Source organism: Thunnus albacares, chromosome 23, assembly GCF_914725855.1.
Source record: "Thunnus albacares chromosome 23, fThuAlb1.1, whole genome shotgun sequence".
Taxonomy (NCBI): Eukaryota; Metazoa; Chordata; class Actinopteri; order Scombriformes; family Scombridae; genus Thunnus; species Thunnus albacares.
In genome coordinates, this window is record NC_058128.1 from 10105388 (window position 1) to 10132762 (window position 27375).

Below are 27375 nucleotides of genomic sequence, written 5' to 3' on the forward strand. Positions count from 1 at the left end.
AGATAGTAAATTGTATATTTGATATATGTTTGCTCAGATTGTCTTTGAGCAATAAAGACTCCAATGGGGAGTACTTGGGCCTGTCTAGGGAGCCTCCCTGCTTGGATTGTATGAAATGTTGTACCTGTAAATATCTGAAGAAGTGTGAGGCTGGAATTTGATCTCTCAAGTCCCCAAAAGACATCAGTGTGTCCCCTTGGTATAGATACTCTATTTTTTATGCCCTTCTGTGACCCACCCCAAAGGAATGGTCACTTGAAGCTATTGAACGTGATGGGGGAGTGAGATATTTGTTATTTCATACATTTATGAACATCCTCCCAAATCTTCACTGAATGACTAAGGATTGGGTTAGCTGTGAAGGTCTTAATATTTTTTGATATAAAACAATAAGGGATGTAGGACAAGTCTTGTGTCTTGAGAATATGCCATTCAATTTGGCACCATCAGTAACAACTCCCAAATATTTAACTGTTGATCTTTAAAGGTAGGTACAATCCAGAGGGAGGGGGGTTCAAGTTAGATAGTGGAAGGACCTCACTCTTCGACCAATTGATTTTATAGCCGGAAAACTGACTGAAGGTATCTATCACACTCAACAGGGCCTTCAATGAGAGAGCAGGTTTCGACAGAGTTTAGTATAATATTGTCAGCATACATCGAAATCTTGTGCTCTATGTCTCCCACCAAAAGCCAGAAGTCCTCTCTTATCTTCTGAGCAAGGGGTTCCGACATTAATGTGAACAATAAGGGGCAACAATATTTTGTGGATCGACCAATAGGAAAGGGATCTGATACTATGCCATTGGTACTCACTCTGGCTTTTGGATTGTCATAGAGGAGTCTTATACAGTTAATGAAATATTTCCCAAAATTAAAATGCTCTAAAACTTTGAAAAGATACACCCACTCTACTTGATCAAACGCTTTTTCACTGTACCACTGTCATAGGCTCCTTTGGCTGCTTCGCTTCAGATATAAAGTGAAAAAGATGTCTTAAATTATTAGTTGACATTATATTCCTAATGAACCCAGTCTGGTCTTCATTTATTAATAAAGGGAGATATTTCTCTAATCTAAGGGTAATAACCTTTGCAATCAAATTTAAGTCAGCGTTGATTAACGAGACTGGACGATACGAGCTACGCAGGGTGGGGTCTTTCTCTGATCAGTGAGATCAGAGCCTCTTGCAGGGTTGGAGGCAACGCACCCTTGTCAATGAAATGGTGTATAGATGCATTTCCATTAATGGGCCAAGTCTTGTTGGAATTTTTTTTACATGAAATTCAACTGTGTAACCATCCAGTACTGGGGATTTTCCTAATTAACTGGTGAGGGCACTCGTGACGGTTATTGGTTGGTCTAAAATATCCCTTTCTTCTTCTGATAGCTTGGGCAGTTTCAGTGATTTCAAGAAATGTTCTATATGGAGCTCCATTCTCACTTTCTGATGTATACAACTGCTCATAGATGTTTTTGAAGCAGTCCATGATCTCTTGCAGGTTATATGTTAGAGTAGAATCTGGTTTCTTTACTTGCTGAATACAGGAGTTTGACATTTGCCAGGACAAAAGTTTGTGACCTTTTATCTCCCAACTCATAGTAGTGTTGCCTCATTCTGAACATGGCCTTGTCCACTTTTAAAGTGTTAGAAATGTCATACTGATTTCTTTTCTTAGTGAGAGCTTTATATAAGCCTGCTGATTTAGGAGTGAAAGTGCTCCTTTTCTAGTTGTTTGATGTCTGATTCCAATTGTTGCAAGTGTTTACGTGACTTTTTTTTTTTATCCTGGAGGTATATAAAACCTGTCCTCCCAGGGATGCTATTAAGGATTCCCAAAGAGCAGAGGGAGAGGGAGCAGTTGGGGTGTTCATTTTTAGAAAGAAAGGTCTGTGAGGATATTAAGTCTTAAAATTTAGGATAATGTAAAAGTAGTAGTAGTAGTAAGTAGTCACAACCTATGTATGACAGATGTTGACATAATAAAGTAGTCTATTCTTCTATATGAGTTGTGCAATGGGGAGTAAAACGAGTATTCTTTATATTTAGGGTATGTAAACCTCCAAATCTCACACAAGTCCTAATCCTGACTTAGTTTTCGAAACATTTCTATCAGAGGAGCGATCTATACTTTTGTCCAGTGTCAAATTGAGGTCTCCTCCCATGACGACTTCACCATCTAATCTACTCAACTTAAAAAAAAAATGGATTGAAAAGAGGTCAAGTCGTTATGGCTGCTTTTTTATTCACTAGAATGTATATCCCTCTTGAATTAGATGTAAAGGAGCTGAAAAATATCTTACCCTCCCCTTAAAGCCTGCCCAGCTTCTCAATACCCCCACAAAGGTAGCTTTTCACTCCTTTTAGTGAAGCTGCTCAGAATAACGATAAAAACATTTTATTTCTCATGTGGTCAGACAGCACATCGTAAGAACTGGTTCTGAGAGAGAAAAATGTTGTTAAAGTACAAAAGTAAAAGTAATAGTTTGGTCCCTCTGACTGATATATTATTATATAGGACCATCATTATATTATAAATACTGAAGCATCAGTGTGTAAGCAGCATGTTACTGTTGTAGCTGCTAGAGGTTGAGCTAGTTTCAACCACTTTATATACAGTTAGACCATAAATCATCATATAACAGCTGTTAGCAGGTGTCCTGACTCCTTGCAGGAAACAGAAGGGTTGTTTTCCTTTTCCACTGCAGCACAACTAAACTGTTTCAGTAGTAGTTGTGGCGTATATTTATGTATATAAGTATTATTTTCTACCTTTCTTTTTTCCTGCTGTACTGAAAACGTACCAAACATTTGCCCCAAAACTTAGGTACATACTGTTCTGAGGATTTTGTGTACTGTTACACCCCCTAGCCTTTACCGTTCTTTCCCCTTCCTTTCCCTCATGGCATCAGACTCACTACTGGACTGCCTAAAAATGTTTGAAAATATCCCAGGTACTTCACATAGGAACAATCAAATAAAATGACAACAAATAAAAATCATGATTGCAGTAAAAATCACATATTTCAAAGTGTTATTGTGAATGATCAGAAAACATGTCAGTCACACACTTTGCCCCCTGCAGTCTCCCGGTTTGTATTTTCAAACTGAATTCTCTTGTAGTTACAGTTTGTTTTCTTAAGACTGTTTTCAAGGAATGTTGTTATTTTTACTATAATATTAGTTTCCTTTCTTTCCTTCATGTAGTCAGTTTATTTCAGTTTGATTCAGTTTGCCAGATGGTACCAATCTATTATTAACCTTGGTTAGATTGCAGTCTTCGAATGAATCTTGTTTTGTTGACACATATTCATTGTGACTGTCAAAGGAACAGAAGTTTATTCTTTTTGGCAATTTCAAAATTAGGGCTAATTTCCTGAGGCTGTTCAGTATTTTCTGAAGTCTTGGTAATTGTTCTCGGCAGTGCTGGGCGATGACACATCAACATAGATGCAGCGTTGTGACACCACACCTCTGCAGGAGGATAATTACATGCTTGGTAGCACTGCACATACCGCATACCCACATTAGCCCACCAAGGAGTCCACAAGCGTGTTTGAATATATATACATGGGACACCTACGTCGCATCCCGCTGCACTGTGCAGTGCTTCCTCAAGGTGTTTTCCTCTAGGTTTTCCAGCAGTTGCAGAAACAACAGACAAGACTTTACTTGGTCTTGAGAAGCTGCAGCATTTATTAATTGAAACACTATAGCCTGTGCTGTACATTTACTGCCATATTGACAACTTGCGGCTAACCTTTTCCTCTGCTCTGCTTGCATTCACCAACACTTTTTTGCGGCTCACTCTCTCACACTCACTCAACCACACACTTGCTATGCAGACACATTACACACTGCCCTATTCCTTAAAGGAGCTATGCTAGCAAGAGTTTCCCAGGCAATGACACAGAGGTCGACTCACATTTCGGAACAGCGCTGCACAGAGGATCCCACACGCAAATGATCATTGATTTCCAAGTGAATGGATATTTGGCGTTATTCTTGGCATTAAAAAATATTTCTTTTGGCCTGGTGGAGGTTCTCGTTGGCCTGGCGGCCTGCCAGGACTGTGCAATTATAGGGGAAACACTGCCGTGTCAGGCAGCGACTTAGAACGAAAGGTAATTCAATCACAGGCCTGTGGATTTGAAAAGCCTCCTCGATTCTTACAGAAAACAGCAGGTCTACACCACTGTAATCCAATTGCATTACTTACAAAAGACACTTTGGCTTTATACGACTATATACACACAGACATGCGCATCTACATACACACAGACACCGCTTTTGTGTAAATGATAAACACTTTTGTGCAGTCTCCTGCATACAAAGGCACATTCTCTGGCCAAAACCGTCTATTTCCTCTGCCTGTGGTGGAAGAGAAGGAGAGATAATCATACAGAGAAGCAAAAGAGGGAAGGACAGAGAGAAAGAAGGGGTTGGAAGCAGATGGTGAGAACAAAGTTGCTCTGTTGGTATTAGGTTGTGTTAGAGTATGTATGTACGAGCCCGCAGGCAGTGGTATCATTATTCTAGTAGATACAGTAAATAGACTGGGAATGAGAAGGATTTATATGTATTTATGTACGAGTTTGTCCAGAACACTTGTAACAGTGTATTCATAGATGCATTCATCCAGCTGTGCATGTGTGCTCTCACAGATTTGAACACCTGCATGAAATTTTTGGGCTTTAAACCTTTTTTACATCAACTTTTCTTTTTCTTTGGTTCTTTATTATTCTATCTCCTTCTTCTCTCCCTTTTCTTTCATTCAATCATCTTGATCAGAGTCAACCTTTTATCCACCCACCTCATCTATAATATTAGCATCTATGAGTAGAAAACCTCCAGTGCCAAATTGTTTGCATCGGGGAATTAATAGGGCTTTTCTTTTAGGGATAAACATAGCTTTATCTCCTTTTTCTAGTCCTTCCTACCATGCTCTCATTTTGATGAAAGTTTTGTCAACCAAACTTCTTTAGCTTTTTTCATATCTATCAGCATCTGTGGTTGACTGATGCTCTCTTCCTTACATTACTCCCCTCTTAATATTATTTTGTGTTTGTTTCCTGATTCCAGTCGTCACTTCTGTGGCAGTATGATGCAGTTCCACAACCGCAAAGAGTTTAAACACATTGATTCTAACCTTGTCTCACCCTTGCCTCAAGCTCGCTATAAGTTAAAAAAGAAAAAGAAAAATCAATATCTGTAAGTGCCGTGCTGAATGTGACCAATGGGCCAAATGTCTCTGAATATTTACAAAATAAAGCATTAAGGTCGTCTCCTTATATTGACTTTCAGTACTTAAATTGTCTCAGGCCTGAGATATCCTTGAGCTCCTTTGCTGGTTTTTATCTACATCTTCTCTGCTCTGATTTGAATAGATTTAATAATGTAACATGAGAAAATATATAATAGATTTCACCTGGAGTCAACTCCTCTCTTGCATTCAAGAATAGAGCTAATATATTTTTCATTCTGTGCGTCTGTCTATGTGTGGTCACAAAGTTACACTGCAAAAAGATCGGGCCAACTCACATTTCAAAGAAAGCAAAACCGACAGTACGTATTTACAGCAAAACACAAAAACACAGACACAAATGCTCAGGGTACTGATGGTCAGCAAGGACACAGGCTGTAATTACAGCTGAGCTCTGTGTGAGAGGAGTGTCTCAAAGATGGGATCAAGTCTCTGCCCTTATCTAGCTTGGATGCTCCCTCAACCAAGGAACACCATTGTTCCAGGGAGAGAGACACTATGTGTGTATACATACGTGCCTGCCTATGATTTGATACCAAGATAACAGATCAGAGAAAAGGCTTGAGATACATACAGCCTAAGATAAAGGAAATTGAAGGCGAGCAAGTGTGTGCAAAAGAGCGGGGGGAGACACAGAAGCAGAAGACTGTCCATTTACAAAAGAGTGCACAAGTAATTTTGCCGATTCCCCCGGCTCTCTCACCAAGAGCTGTACACACCCAGGCACAATGTATCACATTTGTGCAAACAGATTTTATTTCACAGAGCGTGTTTCCTCAACCAAATCCAGCTTAGAGCACCCTGCTTGCTTTCCTAGTGTGAATGTAGACAGATTTACAGCATACTGCTTTCTTATATTTACCTGCTGTTATGAGCATGAACGTACAGGTTTAAGAAAGGCCTATTAGGACCTGAAAAAGTTATCTAACGGGCAACTAATTATTTCTGCTGTCTGTCTGTGTGTTTGAGGTGAGAGTGAGGAGGTCCGCAGCGATCCCTGCGGAATGTGCAGTAGTCCGCCAGCTATGCCAGGGGCCAGAGGTTGAGCCAAGGTGATACGCGAACTATAATGAGGTGTCATCTTTGCCAAGCACTATAGGTAGAGGAGACAGCGGTACACACTCACACACACACAAGTCCAGTTTCTCCATTTCATGATGACAGTACAGGCACCGGGACAGAGGAGTGTTCATTCTGACAGAAGTTTGCAAATCTTGCATATTTGAGTATCCTGCACTCAGCGTTTCATCAATAATAAAGTCCTACACTGTGAGAAGTTTAAGTAAAGAGCTGGGACAGGCCACTGAATCATTTAATGGCTAGACTGAAGTAGTGACACGGCTAACTGAAGGACACTGCGTCTATGGGGTAGCTGAGCTGTCATGAGTGTACAATAGCTACTAGCTGTAGCTGTAACATGCACGAGGTGCTGTTGTTGCTGCGAAGCTGTTAAAAATATATATCTGGAATATATAGTGTAGTCTCTAGATTGTCTGATCCTCACTTTTTTATCATTCAAACATTTTTTAACAATGCTATTCATGCGGAAAAGGAGATGTGGGAATTTGGTGCCCATTTTATGCCTCCTTTTATCTGCTGTACATATTTAACGCTGGTAACCCTGATAGTATGACCCTACATTTTGTCATTTGTTAAAATGTTCTGCTTGGAAGTTTCTCAAGTTTTAAACCGAGTTTATCTTTTCCACGTTTCCACTGGAGATAGCTTCACCAAACTTATTCCCTCACCTGCCTCTCCCTGGATCAAGTTTTTGATGAGTTGGCCCCGGTGAGGTGCTGTGTAATCAAATGCATCACTGCGTAAGCCAGCGTAAAATGTCCTGGGAGAGAGCGAGGGAAGCAGGGAGAGGCAGGAAGAGAGAGAGAGTGCGTATGTGGATCGATCACACCAAGGCATTTGGAGAGGCCAGAGTGACCAGCCATGAAATGGCTGCCGTCCCTGGAGTAGGTGCCACCATTACCTGCACTTCTCTTGCCTCAGCTCGGTTGGGATTACTGCACATATGGATGTACATACAATACATAATGACTACAATTGTGTCGTGATGATGAGGGATGTGCCTGAGTGAGCGTGTTGTGGTGTGTGTGTGTGGGGGGGGTTTATTTCATTATCCCAGAAAGCCAAAGCCTAGAAAGCTTTATTTGACTGTCTTGTGTGATACTTTTCCCGCCTCAAGAAGCAGAGTCCCGCTGGTTTTAATTCTAGCTGGATGAAATCTAATCTAATCAGAATTTGTTTTACACCTGGGCTTCCAGGTGATCGCAATTAAGTGCAATTAACTGTGTCACTTCATAGTTGTCACATGAATGTTACTGCATAGTTGTCTCCACAGTTATGGCTGCCCATTTAATCGTCTCCAGAAGGGAAAAAAAGCCCTACAAGTTCAATTAGTGGTGAGTGCACAAACTGTCATTTGAAGTTAATACCTGAGGTACGCTTAATGCTGCATGTGTCTAGCGCCCATGTGTTCGTCTTAAGTCTGTGTAAAGTTCTTGTTTACCTTCAGAAGCTGGTGTTTAGATCTTACATGTCTTCATCTGACATTTCCTGAAGTAGGTACTGTGGAGTAGCTTTGTGTTTGGTGGACCGGCAGTCCACGCCTTTACTTCAATCAATCAATCAATTTTTATTTATATAGCGCCAAATCACAACAAAAGTCATCTCAGGACACTTTTCACATAGAGCAGGTCTAGACCATACTCTTTAATTTACAGAGACCCAACAATTCCCCATGAGCAAGCACTTGGCGACAAGTTTGAAGAAGAGTTTCCCAACTTCTATGTAAACAGTGTCACGGCTCTTGTCAATCAGATGTATTTGTCTTTTTAATATTCAGTACAGGCAGAGGCCTGTACTACGAAGCAAGATTTGGGGTTAGTGAAGTAACTTCAGGTTTAACCCTGGGTTTTCAGGGTCAGGACAATGGTTCACGTCTTACTGGGTTACATCACCATGGTAACTTATGCTTTAGAGGATCAGATAACCTGTCAACCTGGCCAATCAGATCACTGGAAAAAAAAAGTCATTCCTACAAGATCCCAACATGAGCAAAAGTCCTGAGTTTACAATAAAGTGACAAGTAAAAAAGAGCAATATATATATTTATAGTTCAGTAGAAACATTTTATTATTCCAGGCTTTCTACTTCCACTCTGGTTTTAAAACAGAGCTTCTAACAAACAGAGAGATCGTTTACGACACTAAACACATAACGATGATTTTAGCTGCATTTTAATTGCGCAAAGTTTATTTTATCCTCAGAGTGACAGCTGACAGTTTGGATGATTTTATACTCTGATTCCATCACTGAAGCTCAGAATAACATGAGACGACTGTGTGATGATAACTGGAAATAAAAACCAAAGCTTGTCTTTTATTAGAAAAATAATCCACACACTGTTAATTGGCTCCCATCATTATAAATGCAACATTTGTGTCAGATAAACTTCATCAGTCATTAGCTACTTTTCCACTCTTTGCTTCAGCAGCAGAAACAGTCTGGTATTACTTTTAAGTTTTTTATGTGCATGACATATTCAGAACGATTTCTTCACCATCCAACTAAATAGCAAAAAAACTCATGAGTCATATATAATAATACCTACATGTATTTTAAGCCTTAGGCTACTGTTAATATTTGGAAATTAGTTCTTTTGTTTCTACATCTTCTTATTCTGTTGAATTACAGCCTATTGTTTTTATTCCACTTTGTTGAATATAACTTTTTGCTGTGCCTAAAACAGATTTTTTCCACAGGTATCCTACTTGGTATCACCATTTCATCTCATATCATATCATCATGAAGTACTTCATTCATGGTTCTGATGATGTCGCTTGTAATTAACAACCCCGCCTCTTTCACATGAGCATGCTCATAGCCGGACAGGAAAACTCAGAGTTGACTGAGCTAGTTGATAGCCAGTTTGGTAGTACTGGTTATCTGGGTGGCCGGTGTTAGGCTCAGTGAAGCCAGCTAACAAAAAGATATCGCAGTTATGTTGAACTTGCTTTGTAGTACAGGCCCCTGGACTATAGTGTCATGTTCTCTACACTGATGTGTCTCACTCTGCTGTGTTGTTTGTGTGTGTATCTTGAGATTGTCTAGTTATTCCACCCATTGAAACATTTGAATAAATACTACATCATCACTTCTGAACATTTACTGACAATGGGGGATGTTAAAGCTAACATCATGACAGATTTCAAGTCCAGTTATACAGTATGCAACAGCATTTCTTATCTTTTTTCGCCTTCTTTCCCATTGCACTTTTTTAAAGGGCACTCCACTGCTTATGTACATAAGGGTCAATTTACTAATTGCATGGAGTACTACTCAGCCTGTGAGTGTGTACAGTTACATAATTACCCATGATATGTGAAGCATGGAGTCTGAAAGACATTTACCAGGCAGGGAGTCTCTAAAGAAAAAATATGCTATCGGTTGCATCATGGGAAATGTAGGATGCAGCATTTTAGAAGTTTTTGACCCATAGTACTGACTAAAAATCTGGCTGTTTGTCCTCTGCTGCATTAATCATGAGAATGGTTTTAAAATCTGTCTCTTGTGAATCACCTAACTTTCTGGAAGTGCAACGGAAAACACATCCTGTAGTGTGAGTACATTACAAACCTCCATGCCCTCTGAAATTTTTTCTTTTTCATATTTCTCTCTTTTGTTTGAGGGAGTAGAAGCCCCACAGGTTAACATTTCCGTAGAATGCCCTTGGTAGGAGGGTGGGCCCCCATGGGTAGATAATCTTCCCCTGGTACGCACACTATGCCATGAATAAGTCATCTCTCACCAGGACACAACCCTCAAGTTCAAATGATTGCGATTTCACATGCCTGCTGTAGCATGGGAACGACTACCTAGCAGCAATTCTGATGCATATTATAGTAGCGAGGTTTAATGGAATGAAGGAGAGGCAGTGCGGCAGAAGCAGCGGCGGTGGTGGTGGTGGTGGTAGGAGTATTTTTAATGCCAACCCCCCCCCACCCACAATCATACACTCGCTATCAATAATCTTCCCCCGGCGGAGGTGTATTATAAGATATTCACCCTGATGGGAACATTTGCGTTCCCTTCTGTTCGCTCCTCTTTTAAATACAGTCATTTTGCCTCGTTCTCTCATGCTTTTCTTTTACAGTTTAAGGTCATTGTAATGAACATTTCATTTTTCAATCATTTTATATGATTTATTGTTAGAGGCTCTCAGGGGCAAAGTGGGGCCACATGAAGAAGGATTTTGCCCTTTATTCTCCTGTGTTTTTTTCAGTGTATTTATTCTGGGAGCTGTCAGTGTCTTTAGGACCATCAGCTCATAGTTATTCACATCATCGTGTTGTGGAAATTACAAGCCTGCCGAATGCCCGAGCGATTCACCACCACACTTTTCATTAAAATAAGCCCACAGAAAAGAATGAGGGCCACAAAGAAAAGAGGAGATAGGGAGAGGGAGGAGAGAGGGGGAAGAGACAGCGAAATAGTCTTTCCATCAGCAGGAGTTCTCATAAATATTGTAATTGTGTGGTTATAGAAAAGGAGCGGTGGTGAGACACTGTGCTGTGATTGACTTTGAGTGAATGCTGTCTCACCTTTTGAATGAATTGAACATGAACACTGGTGACAAAAAGAAAAAAAAATAATGGCTTTGTGAATTCGACATGGACGTCATCTGATTCCTGCAGGCTGCACGGAGAAGAAACAAAAAAATGACATCTTCTTTTTCTTTCTCTTCCAGTGTAAAACTCCCAGCACCATTACTTGCTGATCTCTGCTGACTTGTTACATTTTTTTTTTTTCCCTCAGACTTAACGATATGAACTGTGTGAACCCCGAGAGATAGCCATTCATGTAATGGAATGTGGTAATGCAGCATACCTAGGGCAAATTAATCAGACCAAGCCAGTTGAGTTGCCAAGGAGAAGGAGAGAGTCCAGTTGCTCTTCCCTGGATATCTCAACTCCTAATGTGGCTGAAATTTGTACAGAGTGCCCTCCCAGTGTCAGGGAGCCTCAGGCATAAGCAATTGCCCGAATGAAGCACCGATCACCTAATTTCTCTTCTCTCCTGCAGGGCTGTGATTTCACCCCGCTCTGGCATGTTATTGGCCAATTCAAGACCCAAGTCCTGGTGAGAGATAGATACAGAGCATGAGACAGAGAAAAATCATGACTTGTAAGTTTTGTAGACTAGACATTGCTCTGACTTTATGTCACACTGTCAAGAAGTTGTTTAGCATTTCTTCACCAGCGCCCCAAGAGTTTAAGAAGTTAATGGTTGTCTGGAGGAGGAAAAACACATACAAAATGTAAGCATTTGGCAACAGCAATGTGAAGTGCCAGTATATGTGATTCATATAACAATGAATGAGTAAAAAACATGCAAAAACACATTTTACCCAGAATGTCCACTGGATGCCGCTTACAGTAGTTGCCTCACAATTCCAAAGTCCACTGCAAGCCTGTCAGAAGCAGCTTTGATTAATGAAACCCATTAATTAACAAATTAAGAACAAAATGATCATAAAACCTGTTTGTGGCAAACTGCTGCATAAATGACTGGAAAAAATGTCTGTCGACAATGATGTAAGTGCTTGTTGAGTAGGAGCTTGGCAGGCTTTCTCACAATAATGATTATAAGAGTAGCAGCAATAACAAAAACAACAAGAAGTAGTAGTAGTAGTAATAATAATAATGATTATTATTGTTGTTATTATTATTAATTGGTCCAGAATTACACTTCAGCCAAAGAGGGCAAAAGGGCAGGAGCTCAAACAGCTATGGCCACTGTACTTGCACATCCTTGGAGTGTAGAGTTAGATTAATTGCTTTGCTTGCTTATATGACTGTTTCAACCAAGATTTTCCATTTGTTTTTTTAATCTGTATTAGACTCTGGATTACGTTTAATGCAGATGTTTTTAAATTCTAATTTTCCACAATATCTGTATTTTTTTTTAAATATATTTTGGGGGCATTTGTATGCCTTAATTAGATGTAACAATAGAGAAATTACAGGAAATTTGGTTAAAAGAAAAGCAGAATTAACAGGGGTCATTGTGGTTAATGGTTGGCGTCTTAACCCCTACGTCACAGGGTGACCCATATCTACACGGTAAGGTACGGTTAGTGTTAGGCGACTTCAACATTTAAATGTTAGGAAAAGATTACTGTTATTATACAAGCGAACATTAATTGCAGGTCTGTGACAGGACCCGGACCCCGGTCTCCTGCCTCAAAGACTAATGGCTGTAGCAACCTGTGTACAATAAATTAAAAGATTCAAAAGATTGCCCCATAGCAGGCAAATATAACCTTATTTCACAGATAAATTGGATAATTTGGATTGGAGTTCAAAAGAGGGCAAACAAAATAAAAGTGAGGGACACAAACGCTCATCATTGTGGTAGGTCTTAGAAGTCTTGGCGAACACAGACTGCAAATCGCTTAAGAAACATCTCATACAAAATTGATTACATTTCTTTCTGACTAATGCTGAATCTGATTCTTTATGCTCTTTGATATATTTTCATCCATATTTAAATCTCTCCATTCTTAAATTATTCTGTGATATCATGACAGGAACCGATTAAGAACCCAAATCCCAAAGCTTTCAAAATCTTTCAACCAAGTTGCTTCATCTAATAAATGGTAGAACAACCTATGCCAACCGTGAACTCTATCCTAAAAGATAAGAGCAACACAAGCCATCAATTTGTCGGATTTAGCTGATTTAGCATCAAATGAATTTGATTCTGAGCCTTTAAATATTACACGCATGTGTTTGGACCATCCACACATCCTTGAAACCTCATGAAATCATGTTTAGTTGCGGCACACGCTTATTAATTCAAACATCCGTGTTAGTGTCTCAGAGCCCTCGAGGCACTGTGATTTAAGGATCAACCGTCTCTTGCTTTTTCCTCTGATGTAAACTTTAGACTTACAAACACGCAGGCAAGGACTCATAAAAAAAGACACATTAAGATACAGTCAGACACTCAAGAGTACATAGGTGTATATGCAAGATGAAATAAATGTACATATATACATAAAACTGAGCGTATATCTATGCAAACAAAGTGTTTTGATGTTTACATGCTCTCCCTTGAATCCGTGGATACATTATTCTTAATTATTTTAATATTCATGCTGTGGGCTCGGAGAAAGCTTCATGCTTAGTGTCTGCACCCTGCGCACTGCATGACAATTAGTGTCTTACATAACCACTAGCCAGCCGCACACCCACATATATACACACACACACACCAGCAAAAAACACACACACACATAAATTCACATGCAGAAATGCAAATGCACAATACAAACGGGCACACACAGACACAGATAAAAACATAAACATAACAAAAAACACACACACAGACTTTACGCATTCTTCTATCCTGTGGGGACACATCTGTTATGTTACTCAACACCCTTGCTCGCTTTTTGCATGAATAGATGTGCGTCCTATCTCAATAAATGACCACAAGCAACCCAACGTTCTTATATATGTATATGTTTATTGACATATCCTCCTTTTAAACACCTTCACTCTGCTTGCCCCCGAGTCCTGCCTCCCCGTCCTTGGCGGGGAAGGCAGCACAGCCCATCACAAACACCAATAAAAACTGAGAACTGTACACATGGCGACCGGTCTCACCCTTGCCCCAGGCCAGCCATCAGCATATTAGCACAAGTGCCTTTCTGTGATGTGTGTCTCTGTGCGTACGTATAGGTGCGTGCAGGAATGTGTGTGTCTTCCCAGTCCTAGCTTACATCCCGTCCGTGATTGCTGTCAAAGCTCGGCTACCCCTTCTAAGAGGATCCCAATCAGCTCGCTTAGATGAGGAGAAAGAGCTTGGTTTGCCTGTGACAGAGAGAGGTGGGTCTATGGATTTGGTAGAAAAAAAAAAGAGGTAGAGTGATGAATGAAAAGAAGAAAGATGCAGGTGAGGACAAGAGGAATTGGTGAGACAGACCTGTGAAGAGAGAGTCAGAGATAAGCAGAGACAGACGAGAGTGGCTGTGAGTGGAAAAAATGAGAAATAGCATTGAAGGAGATCTGCTCTGTTCCCTTGGTGATCTGAGTCATCTTTATTGGCTGGATATGCTGCTATGTTAGTAATGATTAGTCTTACTATGAGACTATGAGGTGTGTGTGTGTGTGTGTTTGATATAGCAGGATACCAATATTGGACATATAAAAAGCTCCCAAACTACTTTTGGGAACAGTTGTCTACATCCCCACCTTTTCTTATCTGAGTGTACATATATGTGTCTGTGTGTTCCTGCATGCATGTTCACAGTTTGCATCCTTGTTCATAGCATCCTGTCAAGAGACTCCCATACCTTTTTAACCAGGAGATCTGCAGTCAATAGATCCATTGCTATTTTGGTTCACCAATAAGTTTTCTGAAAATTGGATCCAGGGCTGAAGAATTGAATGCGATGAGCACCACAGCTGAAGCAATCCACAGGCCCTGAATGAAAGTATTTATAGGAAAGTGACAGATCAAATCCAATTGCCTCTTCTCTAACTTTCGACAGTCCCTTATTCACGTCAAAGAGGTAGGAGTTTAATGAGGTTTTGACTGCTGGATGATTTTTTTTTGAGGATGACTGAGTCACAGAATGTAGAGGCTCAGCGCGGTATTCGACTCACGAGCGCGGAGCCGATGATTACGTGTGTATACAGCATGAAAACACTCACAGAGAAAAGAAGTTTAGCAATTTGAAGTTGTGTTCATTCTGTCCTGTGGTTGAAGAGGGAGACGCATTTCACATGGTGCATACGTGGCAGAATATATAAGGTCTATGTACATTTTAGTTTTGATTCTCAACAATAGCTGTCCTTGCAAACAATGGGGATGGTCTTTCTTCCATATATATTTCTGTCCCCTTAAAAGCTTACTGTCATCCAGCTCTCCTAGAAAGGATTGTCTTAGTGTGAAAAAGCGGCACTGAAAAGTTATGCGATGAAACCAGAACAACAAACGATAGAGGAAACAGAGTGAAAATACTTTCCTTTTGATGCCCACTCTCTTCTCTTCTCTTCTCTTCTCTTCTCTTCTCTTCTCTTCTCTTCTCTTCTCTTCTCTTCTCTTCTCTTCTCTTCTCTTCTCTTCTCTTGTCCTCTCTGCTTTCAAGCTGAGCATAAAGTAGGTCTAATAGGAAATCTTCTCAGCCCCTTCATCCTTTCTGAATTATTTTTTTGCAGAGTGAATTATTATTACTTTCTTGCCTACTGCTGCACTCCTTCAACAAGAACAGAGGGGAAATAAGAAAACTTTATCTCAAATCTACATCCTAGCTTGTCTTTTTAAGCTGTTTTTAAGGGCTCTTAAAAGTTTAATCTATATCAGTGGCGAAGCTGAAATATAGTAATCTTTGTAATCTAATAGGTCCTGCCATCTGAATGTTTTTACATATATTGCAGAGCTGACTCTTGTGTTTCTGGCTTGGCAAAAACATTTGAAATGTAAATCAATTTTTCAAATGAAGCAGGCCCTTTCATATTTAGCACACATATTATCTAATCGCTATTTGATTTCACATGCAGGGGCATATCTAAGTGAAATCAAATAATCTTTTTAAACTCCCCCACTACCCCAAACATTAGCCATTGGATTGCAAGGCAGGGGGCTGAGTAGACTACTAATGTGTTGGCAATTGAGATCTTAAGTGTCCTTTCACACTCTAATCAAATTGATAAGGTGGTCCTACTGCAAGGGCAATCTTGCTGTCCTCTGCTTTGAAAAAACCCTTAGCCTATAGTTTCTCTGTCTTTTCTCTGTCTCTGTGAGAATCTCTCAACGTCAGTTCAATTCAATTTCAGTTGTTTTTCCATTCAGTTTTAATGGATAGTAGCGATATAATAGCAGTAAAAGCATAGAATATTAAATGAAGATTGCAACATGAAATATAAAAATAAAGCAAATAAAAAATGTAGATACATATGCCCATGCAAACATACCCATATATACGTCCAGACAGTACGTGTATTTGGGGATTTGTGTGTCATGAAAGAGTCGTGTTCTCACTGAACTGATCGCAGTTGAGGACAGTCGGCGTTTACTCGGAAACAAATTCATTTCTCTGTTTTCACCCAGCAGGATAGACTTCTCTTTACATACTGTAGCTCTTTACTTAGAGAAAGTGGGTATGTTTTCATCCGTTTTGGACAAATACATATTTGCAGTTTCCGTTTGTACATATAAAACATTTTCTTTGTGTCTTAAGTGACAGTGTTTCTGTAGTAAAGCCCTCAGTATGCATAAAACAAAAGTGTTGTATTGTCTAACAGCTTCTGAAATCTCTCTTTTTTTAATGTCAGAATCAGAGGGGCTGCAATTTTTTGTAACTTTCTGTAACAGTGAGACAATTCAACAATCACAGCTGCTTTTCCCAGCGATCGGCCAGGTGTGTGAAGGAGGAGGGGCAAGGATTAAACCTCTTTGGCGAGCTCCCCTTTTTCATTCTTCATACAAATACTTCTGTCACTTTTCTTTTGTACAACTTAGTGCCACACATCTAAAGTTCTTTTTAAAGAAAAAAAACTATCCAAAAGTTTGCAGTGTTATCCCCATGGTTTATGATGGTAGGCTGAACCTTTAGTCTGTGGCCCTTCAGCTGACGGGTGGCTAATGTTCTCTTTTTTAAATAATATGGTAATTAGCTAGCACAGTATTTATATTAAGGAGAATGTTGCACTGTTGTTTGCCATGATTCATTTTGCCAGTACTCATCATTTATATGTACAGTATATTAGAGATATCATTTCTTTTTAATGCTGTAGTCCTGGGAGAAAAGCTCAGTAAAGGTCCTTTTTAGCCAGGTGTATATTAAACTCTACTTCTTCTCTCCTCTTAGAGATGACAATTTTTTTTCGGCTACTGTAACCAGCTCATTCCAACCTACCCCTCCCTCCCACCTTCCCACCCTCCCACCCCCACAAACCCTCCTGTCTTTCTTCCTCTATCTTTCTATTCTCATCCAGATTTCTCTGAGGTCTACGAAGCCTCTGATCGTCTGTCTCTCTGTTGTTCTAAGATAAAGCCACCTTTCACTGTTTGAGATCAAAGAGTGAGTTTGCATACTGGAAAGAGAGAAAGACGAGAGTGGTGGAATAAAGCAGAAAAAAGGAGGGGACCGTGGATTCAGTTGAATAATCTAAAATGGAATGCTGACACTTTTCCTGAACCCTCTCTTTTAAAAGTCCTTTTATATGCCATTCTAACCATGACCAAGTAAATCTTACAGGCAGTTAGAATTCTATACTCATTCATTGCTTGCAGTATATAACTATTTAAGAAAAATACTATTGCATTTGATATTGCAGCAGATTCTGTTCCATACCATTTCAAGCATTTCTTAACGGCCGGCATCATTTTTGTTTATGGGAAATATCAGTCTGCTTTGTCGATATACAATTAAACCATCACATTATGGTTACAACAGAGGAAACATTTGTTGGGTTTGAGAACTTTAAATTCTGTATAATATTATTAACTGAGTTATTGCTCATTCTAACAATCTAACAGATTGACTGATATTTCTGTTTTTGTGACTCCTTTTTCCCATTTCATGAGATTCAAATTCCAGCTGTTAGTAAATAACAGTGTCATTTGGATCAATGACCACTGCGGTTTTGGATATTGTTTTCTATAACGGATGTATCGGGGAGCTCAAGAATTGCTCTCACAGCAATATCCTAATAGAGTTCATTGCTTTGGAGAGAAATTGTTGTTCTAAAGGAAATGGAAATTAGAGTTGAGTTATTTTGGGAATCTATTAATAAATTAGTAAATAAACATGGGTTAACAGGTTTTTATCCTGCACAGTACAGTGTTGTCTATGTGTGGTCCTTGGTAGGCATTCACAGCATACTGATAATATTAGAATTTTGTGTGGTTGCATGAGTGCTTTGTGCTTTGAGGAATCATAAGCAGCACATAACCTCAGTGCACAACAAGTAGACCTGTATAATCTAAAAAAAAACCCCTCTGTGCAAACACATACTGTACAGACATATTCATTTCTGAATATTCACAATCAGTATGTCAATGTGTTGTGATGTCTTGACCTCTCTTTTCATGCTCACTGTTAATTGTTTACTGTTCTATTAGTATTCTCATTAGTTAATGCCTCAGTCACACATAACCCTCTGAAAACTTCAATGTTTATTCTCAAAACTCTGTTATAAATCTGGTTTACAATCTGAGACTCCTCAAGTAGTTACAATGTGCCAAGAAACAGCATGTATCCTTATTATGCAACAGCAAAGCCTGGAGTGCTTGAAAGAAAGTGTTTTGTGCTACCTGGTGTTCACTCCAATCCAAAGGCAAAAGTGTTTATAACTGTTTCGAACGGCCACGCTTGGAGGTGAGGCAATAAGCTTGCCGTCACAGGGAGGGGCGAGAAGCAATAATCGCTCAAATGGGGATTAGCGCGCTTATCTTTTCTTCTCAAAGGCAGTCATGGTGAACTTGTTTGTACATATGAAAATTGATGGAGGTAGTTGTTTGAAGAAAGGGGGAGCTTATGAGAGAAGTTAAAATCCTCTGTACTTTCTCACCTGTACAAACTTGGACAATGGTGTAAAGTAGGCATGCTTGGCACATTGTTGGTTGTGGAAAGTTACAAATATTGACGGACACAGCCAACAAACTCTGGTAGGTGGCTTTAGACGCTGTTCGACAGTTCTTCATATTGATGCCTTAAGCCATCACCTCCACTGGATGATTCATCTGCAACTGTGAGTTTTGTTTTCAAGCTACATGTACAGTGGAAAAAAACAACTTTTTTGCACCAATAACTGGAAATTTTAAGATAATATGTACAGGTGATCATTTAAGGTCCTAGCAAAAGTATGTATGTAATCTTTTTTATTCTGCAGCAAGAGCTAATAAAGGAATTGAGACTATAATATATCCTGGCAAGCTTAATCTTGGCATAATGAATTATAAAGGTGATCTAGGCAGTCGAGTATTGCCAATAAACATATTAGACAGGAAAGGACGCAGCTCACACTGCCATGAGCAATATTTCAAGGTAGATTTCAATCTCAACTAAGCTTTATGGGATTCAGGTTGTTAAAAATTTACTTATTTAATTTCACACACCTGCAAATACATTTTCTAGGTGATTCATTGGTCAATAAAAACTTTATAATGCATCAAATGCATTACTAAAGTGAAAATATATCCGTGTCACTGTGGGTTTCAAGTCGGTCTTCAGTCAAAATAAAAACACTGTGATACGGCACTTTGCAACGTATCATGACCGATTGTGTTTATAGCGATGCCAATAAGTACAACAATAATGTTAATGTGCTGCTATATGTATGAGAAAATGTTTCTATATAAATATAACTCATAATCTGATCCTTTTTCAACACCTAAAGTATAAGAAATTTGTCTTTTCTCTGCCATTGAAAGCGCCGTGAAGCGTATTTCATAATTGTTAACGGGCTACTGTCAGACATTTTGGAAAAAGGAAAGTCACAAGTCTCTCAGGGCAGTGAGCAGCGGGATGATTAAGAAGGCGACGTGAAAAGAAATATTTCTGTCCTTGGTGAAGGCCTGTAGCTTCCATTATGAGGTCAAAAAGCAAAACATTTTAATTCACGATTTATAGTAATACACAAGGAAGACGGATGGAGCTAAGGCTGAGAAAGTTTGAACATTTTCAAAAACCTTTCAAGGACTTTTGGATTCATCTAAATTCCCCTTTTTTCCCCCTTTTTTCCCCCCCAGTTTGTAACAAAGTATCAATTCTGACATCATTCCTTACCGTCCGACACATTTATCTTAACCTAAGCTCACTTTATGCCTAATGGTTGTTCACTTTCTTAGTAAAAAGCCACTCTGGCCGTACTTTGTTGTTGCTAGCAAATGGATGATGAGCTGTGGGCAACTCAGCGGAGTGGTTTGTTTTCCATTCATTGGCACTGAAGCAAGAGTGATGTGCAAAGTAATACCTGTTATAGGATACGGCTGTTTTCCCCTAGTCCGACACTAAAGTGACTCCGCAGCTGAACGTCAGCTACCCTGTGAGACTCATACTGGCACAGACAGGAGCGGTAAAAAAGAAAAAAAAGAGAGGAAAAAAAAAAAAAAAGACTGCTGCTACTTTGAATGAAGCTTGACAAAATAAAAACAACCAACATCCAGATGCCTCATCCAAATAAACATGAATGGGTAAAATTTCATATTTTGCACTCAGTGGTATTCTGACATCAAGACAGATTTATGTGAAAGGAGAGGATTGCAGTAACTGCATTGTAACTCTCTCTCCACATTTCAAAACATTCCCCAATTCCCTTTCTCCCCTATTCTCATCCTCCCTCGCTTATCTCCTTTTCTTCTACAGTCTCCACTCTCATCTGTTTTTCTCTTTCTTTCCTGCTCTCTCGTGATCATCCTTTTGCTTTTTATTGGCTATTCCCTCAACCATGCTAGCTTAATGAGCTTCTCCCTCACTTTCTTCATTTGTCAATGTGTCTGTCTCAGCCCCCACTTTCATTCCCATCTCTCTATCCCATCTCTACGGGTTTTTCTTTTAAAGCACTAATAACTAGGTCTGCTAGTACATTAGAAACCCACCCAATAACATTAGTCTCAACAAATCTCAATCTCTTGCTTTACTAGTGGGGATTTTGTACTAATCATGCGGCCTATTTGGTGCCGTTGTTTATACCTGATTGGCGTGCTGCATGTATACACTCTCGATACGTGTGAGCATGTTCTAACGTGTGTGAACAAGTGTATCTGCATGCACGCCGTGTGTTCGTCCTCACGTGTCGGCTTCATTGCTCTTGGCGGACGCTACTGGAGCGATTTACGACTCCGGTGGGACAAGGTATTGGAGGGGGAAAGTGAAGGGGGAGGGGTGAGCCTTGGTAGTGGAGACAGTCCCCAGGCCTGCTATCAGCAAAGCAGAGTTATGGGCTGCGTGTGTGTGTGTGTGTGTGTGTGTGTGTGTGTGTGTGGATGCCTGAGACACTTAGAGCTGGAGCCCTAGGGGCCGCACATCACTGCGGCGGGTGTCTCTGAATGTCGTCATCCTCTGCAGTGCTGCAAAAGTTCCACTGCTCTTTGTATGTGTGCATTTACCATTTAATATTACTGTTTGTATGTGCGCGGGTCGGAATGGCTCTATCTCATTTTCACCCTTCAATTCGGCTACTTTGACTACTGATGAAACAACGCCGACTGGGTGACAGTGTAATCTCTCAGAGCAAGGGGTTTAGCTAAAAGGCTAAAATGTAAAACATCAGTGGCTTCCAATTACTCAGACCTATTGCTTTGGTCTGATTGTCAATAGGCATAGTTAGCATTACCTCTTCAAGGCAAAACCATCAACCTATGTAGAGCAGCTCCATCAGTTCAAGGGAAGTATATGAGAGGAATCAGTGCCAGATCTGATTAGAGCACCTTCTAACCGCTCACCTTTTAGATTTGATAAGCTTGCTTTTATGTTTATCCAGTCCCCCCACCTATAGATAAGAAGATCTATTATTTACTTGACACCAGTTTTAACGAGGGAGCCCATTTGGGTTTAACAGCCTCTTACAGGGGATCAGATGGATGGGGTGGAGTGTCATCGATGGTAATCAGAGCTCTCCAGCCGCTTCCTGTGGCTTGAGAAGGAGGTGTGAGATTTGATGACAGGGTTTAATCACCTGCCTCTCCTCACTCCAAGAGGCTTTGGGTTTTAGCTCCTCATCAAACCCTGCAGTTAAATGATCTTGAATGTTCTCTCTCGTTCCCTCTTGTCACTCCTTCACAATAATTTTCCCTCTGCACAAAATTGAGATGATTGTGTTACGGCCTTTTAAACAAACGTCTCTGCGACGGAGCGTGCCAAAGGTCGCCGAGATCACGCGGCCATCTAGGATGCTAGATGCGTCAAGGTGATGGAAAAAGCGTTTGTGCACAGATTGCGACCGCTACTGAATCTGCAGTATTCGTGAGCATAGACGCAGCAACAAGCGCGTACGCACACCAAAACAGAAAGGAGACAATGACACAATCAGATGAAGATGGAGACAAACTGTGTTTTTTGGGGGCCAGGGGGCTAAAAGTGTCTGACAGGGAAATCAAAGACTCCAGTTCTTCTGAGTTCACACTGCTTGTCTGTCTTACTCAGGATTCCTCTGGGAGAAGCTTGCTGCTGAGTGTCAGAACCCAGTCGGAGAAAAAAAAGTCACTCTCTTTCAACACATGAGTGGGTGGTAAGTACGAGTGTGTGTGCCTGTATATGTGATATTGTGCGTGTGGCTTTTGTATTGGCACTGCAGTGTGATTTTTGACAGTAATGATGTGGGGCCTTCACAAACTGACAGACGGGGAAGGAGCGAATGAGAACAGAAATGAGAGATGAGCAAGAGGAAAAAACGAGAGCAACAGAAACCGAGGGAGAAATCTTGTCACACAGTGAAGCAACAGCAGACAATAGCCGACTGTGGCTCTGTAGTTTACCTTTCTCGCTCTGTCTTTCTTTGTCTGTTTTGCCTTTTTCTCCCTCTCAGGCTGTCTCTTTCTCCTCTTGTCAGACTATCTTCCTCTCCTCTACCTCCATCCATCCACATTTCTCAATCCAGGGTCATATGCTGATGTTGTTTAACACAGCAGGTCAGCCAGGTTCACTCTTACTGAGGAAATGGGGTTAGTAACCTTTAACCTGCACCTGCAGACAATCAACCGTCCAAATAAAAACCATTCATACAATTACAAACGAGATACACAGCCATCTTTTCTTTTCCTCACTCTTTACAGGTCTAGAAATACATCCATTAATCCATGTAATCTGTTAGGAAAACATTCCATTTTCTTTCCATCCTGGGAAGAATCTGGAAGGTGCCGCACTGACACTTTCATTGTAGTCAAGGTGGTACGGTTTAATGGGGAATTTTACACAATGGCGCCATTGACTTGACTGAGATTAATAGGGAACCCAAGGAAGGCGATAGAGTGACTTTACCATAACAATGGCTGCTATCCATCAGCAACGCAGCCCAATTGCATGTTTGTATGAAATAATCCATTACAGGCAACAAAGGGACAACCACGGGCCGCTCTCATCCTTGAGCGTATCCCTGGGGATCTAAATACTTCCCCTCCTGCGCTAAGAAAGAAACATGTCGCAGACAAGGACGATTGTGTACCCCTGATGTGCTCCGTTGCCTCTTCTCATGCAGCGGCAGATTACAGCACTGCATCAATTGTAACGTCCATAGGTGTAATGGATTAGGTTGTCGTAGCGCATTATCAGGCTTGTCTATGCACATGAGATGTGCACATATGACCTCTTATGATCATACTTTAACATTAGGATGAAAAATAGCAACCTTCCACCACTGCATAAAGCTAAATTGCTCCTTTCCTGACACCTGTTTTTTTGGGAGGGGTTTTTTGCTACTTCCTCCACCATCAGTGAGATGCAGCAGCCAGGCTGAAGTACTGCATGTGACAGAGTGAATTAGGGTATTTTAAGGTACATCAATATTCCCTGTAGCATTTTGATCTAGGATTATCCACCTGTGGACCGGTCTCGGCAGTCATGGTTCATACAGTATTTAACAGGATTAGATGAATCAGATTTAAGAAAAAATAGTGATAATATAAACTGATACAGTTACAAAACGACAAAAATAAATTATGAAAAGATGATGACTGGTTAATGATGGTAGATTTCTTTGTAAAGACAGATTATACTTTATGTTATCTAATTTGAGATGTTTGCTGAAAAGAATACTTGAACCCTGTAATACTAAATGTTATTTAAATTACATATCTGATCTGATACGATAAGGAGAGATAAAACTTCTACAAATTCCAATTGTATTACTCTTTTAAGCAGGCAGGAAGAACCATGTGATGTCGTTTTTGGATTACATTTTATATAAATAACCTTGCCAGTGCTTCAAGTGGATGCCAGTTTGTTTACACTGGAGAAGAGGCTTAGAGGCAGGAAGCCGTGTGTTTACTGGGTTCGGGGGTTGTCTTTTGGAGAGGGTTTCTGTCTGTGAGGTGCCTGGGCTCTGGAGAGCTCTTAATGAGTGCTGATCGTGTTAGGCATGGCATCAGGAGAAAAAGGCGCTTTTGCTGCTATATTCTTACACACGAACCTACATGCGAAAACAGACGTACAAAAATACACATGCATATATATATACATTTAAGCATTTTGCAAACAATGATACAGATATAGGTGCTCTCATCTGCTGCCAGACGATCCAAAGCAAAACTCTTCTCCATCCTTACATTCTCCAAATAATTACTTTCATGTAAAAAGGGAATATTGAAGCTTTTATATCCCTACAAATCCTCCCCACCCCCAATCCTTTTTCCCTTGGTCCTTTCTCTTCATATCTCTTACCAACCTCCCCCTTCAAACAGCCTGTATCTCCCATACTGTCAATCTCTATCTATGTTAACTTTGCTTCATCTCCCTTCTCATTCGTCTTTCTCCTACTCTTGCTGTTTCTCTCCACCCACCTCTCCTTCTCCCTGTCTCTCTCTCTCTCTCTCTCTCTCTCTCTCTCTCATTATCAGTCTGCTTCTGTAATCTCTCTGTATTTCCAATTGTTGCAGTAATTTCACAAATATGAGAGGGGAGAAAGGCTCTAAAAAAACTCAAGCACCAGAATCTCTGGGGTTTGCTCCCAGTTGTTGCTGGAGCTCCAGAATGCATCTGTCTCACTAAACGCGGGCGCCCAAAGTAATTAAAATGTTGCTGGAACAAGTGAAGTCCTTGAACCTCCGCCTCTCTCAATCTTCTCTCTCCCCGTTGCCATGGTGCTCCAGGCAACCAGTACAACATGTGGTAAGCCACTCGCCACCATGTTCCATTACAGAATGAGAGCTGCCGCTTTTGCGCTCTCTCAATTTCTCTCTCACTCTCCTCTCTCTATTGCTCTTGAGAAAGTGTCATGATTTTCTCTCAGTAGCCCCCACCTCCTTGACTTCAAACCGAGCAGCAAAACTTGTGCTTATTTAAGCCCTCGTTCCAAGAACCAACATTGTTTTAACCTTATCAGAGTTAAAAGGTTACCTCTGTATGTATGCTCATAATAGCAATCCACTTAACAGGTATAAAATAAACTGGACTGTCTTTTATGCAGAATCCTCAAGGGCTCTTATTCTCAGATGGATGACAAATTGAAGGAAAGGCCAGCTGTCTTAGTGAGGAGTTGGGTTATGAGCTGCCTTAACAGCTTCGCTTATCCTTGGTATAGATTTTACAAGTCTGTGGAAGTCTACCGGAGAGATGAACACCATTCATCCAAAAAGATATTCTGATATATTTTGATGATTTTGTAGAGAGTGCTGTCTACCATGTTAGTCCAAAATTATTCAACTTAGTAAGTGGGAAGGCCAAAGCATACAGTATGATTCACATCATTTTGATTGTCATTAAACTGCCCCCTGTATGAAAGCATCTGCATTCATTATGTTGCTCTACTCATTTATTCAGGCTTTACTTTCATTTATCACTTTGTATATTATAGCCAACAACACAACAATGGCCAATATAGAAAGAAATTACATGTCTTACCTACCACAGTACATACTGTGCATTCATCAACTTGTAGGTAAACTTTAGCACTTCATCCCTATATTATCATCTCCCTCTTCTCCATTCTGCTCCCTGTAAAACCAATGAGCGTGGCTGCACTTCCATGGGCTGATGACTTTGCGAAAGTGGTGCCACTAATGCGCTTACATCAGCAAATCCATTAGCATATAGCTACATAAGGGATCCAGCCCTAATACTCATAAGATAAAATACATAGCCATTTACCCCACGACCTACTTTGACCAAAGAACATCCCTCCTCAAATACCCACAAAGCACATGACGCATCCTCCCCTCCAAAGCAGCATCTGATTAACACCAATAGTGCATCCATGGCATACTTATGGATGCTGGCAATAAGAAAAGCCTCTAACTCTTACAGCCTTGGGCAGGCTTTCCACTTCCTAGAGTTAGATGGGGGAGCTCTGGCCAAGCCTGTTTCTGTGGTATTTTATGGCAGAGCTTGGGCTCTTGATCATAGGCTGGGTGCAGCTGAGCAGCCTGCCAAGGGCCTGCATACAACGCCCAGAGCCTGGAATCTGCACATGAAGCTCCACTTGACAGTATGTAATTGAAAACAGTAAACATATTCTCCTGTGAGCCCTCTTGGCTGTCCGCAGGGGGTCCATTACCTCAGGAGCATCTCTCTTTCTCTCTGCAGACGGATTCTGAACTGACCCTGCATACTAAAAACGGAAAGCTTTTTAGAATGAGAGTGTAAAATAAACAAGACAGAATATCTTTCCCCAGTAATTTTCCTCTAAGTCTAGTCATTGAGATTCCGTATGGATGCAATGGTCCCCATCTTTGCCCTCTGTTGGCCTGAGGATAGTGTTGACAGCCATGTGCCTCTCTCATTGTATCACCAAGTGCCCAACCGAGCTGGCGAGACTGCTTCTCAAACAAAACCATAGGTCTCAGTGGTGGTGGATATTTTTGCCTGTATTCCAACTGGATATCCGTTTGGTAATGACATTTTAATCTGTCATTTGAGTAGCATTACATGTAGCATTTTTAACACCAATAAATTATTGCCACAATGATTTTGAGAAATTAATATAATTACTGTGATCAAATGATAACATCACAGAGAAGACCGGCTGCTGTTGCTGGCCGCTGCACTGTATTTGCATTCCATTAGACATCAGCTTAATTGCTTAACAGCACAAGACAGAAACCATTTGTAGTTTGCAAATAAAACCAGCTGGTAAGGGTAGTTCTTGGCTTCTATCGGTCTTCTAATTCGTCAAAGCAAATGCACACAGACCAACTCCACAGAGAGAGAGAACAAGCAGCAACATCCTCTTTGGAAATGTGGTATTCGTTTTGAAAGAAAGTGCTACACTTGCCACCTTGAGGCGGCACTGTAAATGGGAGCCCATCTAATCACAAGCCTCATTACACTCCCATGCTGCAGTCAGGTGTGTGTGCAGTGTGTGATGTCAACCAATTTGACGAAGAGGTCAAGGGTTGATGCAGTACAAAGACATAGCTGTCTCATTTTGGT

General features: G+C 40.5%; 1 long non-coding RNA gene across 9 annotated transcripts in view; it reads left to right on the forward strand.

The window, feature by feature from the left end:
- The window catches only part of LOC122975289, a 249720-nt gene that overhangs the window by 67785 nt on the left and 154560 nt on the right, over window positions 1-27375 (forward strand). For 7 of the 9 annotated variants that reach the window (XR_006400612.1, XR_006400611.1, XR_006400616.1 and 4 more), the window contains exon 3: window positions 22438-22522. This is a non-coding gene — a long non-coding RNA (uncharacterized LOC122975289). Of the gene's footprint in view, window positions 1-11360; window positions 11418-22437; window positions 22523-22633; window positions 23048-27375 lie in introns of those variants that run through there. The other 2 variants (XR_006400614.1, XR_006400618.1) reach the window with 2 other exon arrangements.